Source organism: Humulus lupulus, chromosome X (assembly GCF_963169125.1).
Source record: "Humulus lupulus chromosome X, drHumLupu1.1, whole genome shotgun sequence".
In the NCBI taxonomy this organism is placed as follows: domain Eukaryota; kingdom Viridiplantae; phylum Streptophyta; class Magnoliopsida; order Rosales; family Cannabaceae; genus Humulus; species Humulus lupulus.
Window position 1 is genome coordinate 264,109,124 of NC_084802.1, and position 6,733 is coordinate 264,115,856.

The window sequence follows — 6,733 nt, forward strand, 5'->3', positions numbered from 1 at the left end:
TGTTCTTTCCGATCTGGTTGGCAAACATCTTGTTTACCAATCTCTGGTATGTAGCTCTGGCGCTCTTCAGCCCGAACGGCATGACCTTGTAACAATAAATGTTAGTTGGGGTCATGAAGCTAGTGTGCTCCTGGTCCGCTGGATTCATGGCGATCTGATTATAGCCTAAGTACGCATCCATAAAGGACATGAGCTCGTGCCCCGCCGTGGCGTCTACCAATTGGTCGATCCTCGGCAAGGGAAAACAGTCTTTGGGGCATGCTTTGTTCAGATCGGAGAAGTCGATGTAGGTCTGCCATTTCCCATTGGGCTTTGGGACCAACACAGGATTGGCGACCCAGACTGGGAACTTAGCTTCGCGGATAAAGCCGCACTTTTTGAGCCAGGCTACTTCCTCCTCTAGGGCTTCCGCATTGTATGTTAGGCTCCTTCCGCCTCTGTCATCTCTTCTAGTAGCGTTCAGTAAGTCACAAACACCTCAAGTATGGCCCTTCAAAAATCTTCTGTGTAGCTGACCAATAACAAATGAATATATGGCTGCCTTTACACGTAAATTATGCGATTTTTTTTTAACTTCAGGAATGGCCGCCTCCTGTATATATCGAATTATAGGGTCCATCCAATAGTCTTGGTCTACGTCTATTGAGGCAATGATGGAACCCTGTTGTTTAGTATTTATTGTAATGCTTAATTGCCTCGTACATTCTCCCATCAAAGCTTTCTTAGCTAGCTCGTCAACCCTCTGATTCTACTCTCTTGGATCATGTGTAAGCTCAAACAATGGAAAATGATGCTTTAGCTTTGTGACCATTTGTACATATTGTTAATGTGTTGTGACTAGGGTTGCGGCGAGGATCAAGTTAGAGGACTGTGGTCGGGACGTCGGTGCTCGGAGAGCTCGGGACTCAGGTAAGAAAACCCTTATTTTAGTTGCAGGAGTTACTTGATTTGGGGTTCATGAGACCGAGTTCCTCGCCATGGGGTGCTCCAGTGTTGTTTGTTAAGAAGAAGGATGGTTCCCTTAGAATGTGTATCGATTACAGAGAGCTAAATAAGTTAACCATTATGAACAAGTATCCACTGCCTAGGATCGATGATTTGTTTGATCTGCTACAGGGAAGAACGGTGTTTTCCAAGATAGATCTTCGGACAGGTTACCATCAGTTAAGGATTAAAGAGGAGGACATACCAAAGACCGCTTTCTGAACGAGTTATGGACACTATGAATTCCTGGTTATGCCCTTTGGATTAACCAATGCCCCAGCAGCGTTCATGGACATGATGAATAGGGTTTTCAAGGATTATTTAGACCAGTTTGTGATTGTGTTCATTGACGACATCCTAGTGTACTCTCAGTCTGAGGCAGAGCACGAGCAGCATCTGCGGTTGGTTCTATAACGGTTAAGGGAGCATAAGTTATATGCTAAGTTCAATAAATGTGAGTTCTGGTTGCCACAAGTTATATTTCTAGGCCATATTGTCAGTAAGGAGGGGATTCTGGTTGACCCAAGTAAGATTGAGGCGGTTAGAGATTGGCCTAGACCGAGCAAAGTTCCTGAAGTGAGAAGCTTTCTGGGATTGGCAGGGTATTATCGGCGGTTTGTTGAGGGGTTCTCCAGAATAGCTACGCCATTGGAAGAACTGACAAGGAAGAAGACAAGGTATGTTTGGATGGGTAGATGTGAGAATAGTTTTAAGGATTTGAAGCGGCGATTGATCACTGCGCCAGTGCTTAGCTTGCTGACAGAGAATGGAAAGTTTGTGGTTTACTGTGACTCATCCAGACATGGTTTGGGGTGCGTGCTGATGCAAGCTGGTAAAGTGATAGCCTATGCGTCAAGACAGTTGAAGGAGTATGAGCAGAGATATCCTACGCATGACTTAGAGTTGCCAGCGGTGGTGTTTGCACTTAAGATTTGGAGGCATTATCTTTATGGTGGGAAGTGCGAGATTTACACCTACCATAAGAGCCTAAAGTATTTCTTTACTCTAAAGGATCTGAATATGCACCAGAGGCGGTGGCTGGAGTTAGTTAAGGATTATGATTGTGATATCTTATACCATCCTGGGAAGGCTAATGTAGTGGCTGATGCATTGAGTCGGAAGGGCCCAGGACAGTTATTTAGTTTGAGGCAGATATCCGATAAGTTAGCTGAGGAGATGACCAGAGCAGGTATAGAGTTGGTGATTGGATAGTTAGCCAACATCACTCTTCAGTCTACACTCCTTGAGAGGATCAAGGAAGCGCAGGGGAAAGATTTCCAGTTGTGAGGTCATAGGGAAGGTGCCTTAGTCGGAGCGACTAAGGACTTTTCCATTTCGGAGATGGGGTTACTGAAGTACAAGGGTCGGATCTGTGTTCCGATGGATTCTGGGAATCCCAGAATGGAAGTCGGAAGATATCACTATGGACATTGTTGTTGGTTTACCAAGAACTGTGGGACAGCATGACTCGGTGTGGGTGATTGTGGATAGGTATACCAAGTCCTCCCACTTTTTCCCTATTAGGACAACTTATACTGTGGAGCAGTACGCTAAGTTGTATGTGAAGGAGATTGTTCGACTTCATGGGGCTCCCAGGTCGATAGTATCCGACAGAGACCCCACCTTCACCTCAAAGTTTTGGGAGAGTCTGCAAAAGGCTATGGGCACGCAGTTACGGTTTAGTACCGCTTATCATCCTCAGACGGATGGGCAGTCTGAGAGGATGATTCAGATATTGGAGGATATGTTGCGGGCCTGTGTGCTTGATTTTGGAGGATCGTGGAGTAAGTATCTCCCTTTGATTGAGTTCTCGTACAACAACAGTTATCAGGCGACCATTGGTGTGGCTCCGTATGAGATGCTTTATGGAAGGAAGTGTAGATCACCTATCCATTGGAATGAGACAGGTGAGAGGAGGTATCTGGGTCCAGAGATGGTTCAGAGGACCAATGAGGCGATTGAGAAGACTAGAGCATGTATGCTTGCCTCCCAGAGTCGACAGAAAAGTTATTCGGACCTGAAATGCAGGAGCATGGAATTTCAGGTTGGTGATCACGTGTTTCTTAGGGTTTCACTGATGAAGGGTGTGAAACGGTTTGGTGTTAGGGGAAACTTGAGCCCTGGGTTTGTTGGCCCCTTCGAGATTCTGGAACGGGTTGGAGAGGTAGCTTACAGATTAGCAATGCCTCTAGCTTTATCAGGGGTTCATGATGTTTTCCATGTATCCATGCTCTAGAAGTATATGTCATATTCAACACATGTTCTAATTTTTGAGAATCTAGAGCTTGATCAGGATTTGTCCTATGAGGAGAAGCCGGTTCAAATTCTTGACCGGAAAGATAAAGTCTTGCGGAGGAAGACCATCGCCTTGGTGAAAGTGCTATGGAGAAACAACAAGGTTGAGGAGGCGACGTGGGAACTTGAGTCAGAGATGAGGGAGTGGTACCCCGAGTTGTTCAGGTAATTTCGAGGATGAAATTTCTGTAAGGAGGCGATAGTTATAACGACCCGAATTTGCTAATCAGGCTTAAGGACTTGATTAGTGTGCCTGGAGGGCAATAAATGCTTTAATATGCTAATATGTGGATTTATGTGAATATATGATAATGTTGCATGTTTAGTTGAGTTAAATGTGCATGTGGGCCCCGTCTGGATATTAGGGGCATAAGTGTGATAAATGTGATGAATGTTATATATATGTGATATGTCTGTGCAGCACGATCCGAGATAGTCCTGGGGAGCGATTAGCTAGAGAGTCACAACGGGGTTCAGATTCTTACTCGGGGCGATTCGAGGGGTAATTTGGGTACTAGGTGTTATGGGATTATCGGGACATGAAAATAAATATTTGGAGATATATTTGAGGATAGAATGTCTAGGCGGGAATATTGGGAAATTTACCATTTTGCCGTCGGGGACGTTTTGGTACCCCGAGCCTTGAGGTAACCATATAGACTTAAGCTGAATAAAACAAAAAGGAGGAATTAATTAGAAGCTTTGGGAAACCGACCTATACTCCTCCTTCTGAACTAAGGATAACTTCTTATTATTCTCTCTTTCACCTTCTCTACTCTAAGGCATATCAAAGGTGAACTTTGGTGGAACTAGTCAGGAAATTGAGGACTTTGGGCTGTTGGAGTTAAGGAGCTAGGAGCTTGGGGATTAAGGTTCAACTTCAGAGGTTTAATTCAGCAAGAGGTAAGCTCTACTATGGGAATTATGCTTGAATTTCAGTTATGTTTTGAGGTTATGCATGTGGGTCGAATCTGATTGTTCTTGGGGGTTTTAGTTGAGTTTTGGAGTAGATTTTGGTGGGTTACGATGTTGAAACTGGGCTAGAATATTGGTGTTGAATATCTGGAACTGCTAGCTTGATTGTAGGATTAACTGGTCTGAAGAAAATGCAGGAGAAAGATGAAAATTTTGGGTTTGGAGGTGAGGGCCGTGGCCCTAGGAGGGGCGCGCCGCGGCCAGTATGCGCGCGCGGCCATGGGTGGCCAAGACATTTCATGCGCGCCACGGCGTTTGGTGGGCATGTCGCGGCCCATGTGGGGGTCAGTGAGGTGCTAGCCTCTGTTTTGAGGCTAGCCGCGGCGCTTGTGGGCAGAGCCGCGACTCTTAGTGCCAGTTAGTGTTTTTAAGAGTGTTTAGTCTTAGGAACTCAATGGTTAGCGCTCGGGATGGATTTTATCACCCGGATTGATAGAATTCAAGGACCCGGAGGTTAGGGTTATGGCTCAAAGTTATTTATTGGATTAGAACTTGATGGATTGATATTGTTAATGTGTTGTGACTAGGGTTTCGGCGATGCTCAAGTTAGAGGACTGTGCTCGGGACGTCGGGGCGAGCCTGGGGGTATGAACAGGAATTCAGAGAATAGATTGAGATTAATTTTGATGATGGGGAATATTTATTTGGTGGTTTATCAGGTGTTGGAAAGCAACGGGAAAATATTAGAGACACTTGAGGATTTGCGGGAATTGGGTAAAATGACTAAAATGGCCCTACTTGGATAAATGGGTTTAGAATTAATAGGGAGGGCATTTTGGTCAATTGGCTTTTGAGAGATTTATATTGAGGCTTTATACACTTAGTGGATTTTGTAGAAAAGAGTGAAGGCTGAAAAAGAAAGGAAAAGGAAAGAAAGAAAAGAGAGAAAAACAGATGGGTTTTCCAAAGGATCGGTTTAGGGTTCTAGCACCTCTTCTCTTCAAATTTCTTGGGGCAAAGCTTAGTGGAGAGCTAGGATAGGCTGAGCAACAAGGATCTTAAGGTTACACTTGAAGATTTGGCAAGGATTAGCAAGAACACATCAATGTTTGAGGTAAGTTTTAGAGATTTCAGTTTTAAGGGTTTTTGATGGTTTGAGCTGTGTTTTGAGCTGAGTTGATGGAAATTTTAGGGAATTTCAGAGCAAGCTTTGAGGGAGAGCAAGCTATGGAGGCATAGGGTTGAATCAAGGTCGAAATTTGCATCAATGGTAAGAATTCTAAGCCTTTAACTTTGTTGTTGATTGAATTTTTGAGTTTAGGGTTGTTCATGGTAAATTTTGAGATTTGGGATAAATGTTCTTGGGATTTGAGGATTTGGGATGCTTGGGATGAATGGAGAGTGTTCATAAGCTTGATTTTGAGTTTGGTAAAGATTTGGGGAAGTTTGGTTTGTGATTGGTTGAAAGAAATCGCAGAAATGCAATTTTGGGATTTCTGGGCTGCAACTAGCGCTACAGCGCTAGTCAGTGGGCGCTGTAGCGCTAGCCCCTGTTCTGGGGAGGTGAGTTCTGCTTGTAGCGCTACAGCGCCCTCTTTAGAGCGCTGTAGCGCTGCACTGTTCACAGAGGTGAATTTTTGGGTTTTTGATGAGGGATTTTGACCTAGGGTTCGGGGCTCGATTCTGTCACTTTGTTTTGGGGATTTAGGACTTCCCGGGGGCTCGGGATTGGTCCCGAGGCTGGGTATTCGGACTTGGGGTTTGGTGTTGACTTTGACCTATGTTTGTGCCTAGGTGTGCGCTAAGGCTCGAGTGGGATCGTGCTCAAGGAGTCAGGTGATCTAAGCTATTGATTGGAAAGGTAAGAAAACTATAACACCCGTAGGACAGGGCGTGGGCCCATAGTGTGATTGCGGGGCACGGCCCTATATTGCATGTTGCATGATGAGATGATTGCCGGGCATGGCCCTATATTGCATGACATGTTAGGATGCAGACTTAAATGAATTATTATTCGTTCGAATGTTGTTGTGTTATACTATATGTGTGATTATAATAAAATGAACGGCAAGGGCCGAGAGCGGTGTAGGCCGGGTGCGGCAGCGGGGCCGGAAGTAACACTTAGCACATGGGATGCTATAGTCAGGGCAGGGCCCGGTGGATACATGTGTTATCCTTACGGTGTGAACCGATACCCCAGGCTTCGGTAAGGCTTCTGGGGTGGCATGGCCGTGTTTGCTTAGTCTAGTGGTTGACTTGTTTATCTGTGGATTATCTGATATGATAAACTGTATAAATTACATATGTTATGTTCTGCATGAGTTTTCTTGCTGGGCTTTGGCTCACGGGTGCTCCGTGTTGCAGGTAGGGCAAAGACTGAGTCAACCAACCATGAGTACGGAGAGCGTGAAGCGACGCGTACATGTTTGGCCTGCCCGACTGCTTTGGTTGGGGGTTTATTCGAAAATGGCTGTAATAATCTATGATTTTTTATAACTGATCAATTGTAAACTTATTTTAAGATGTAAATAGTTTTCAA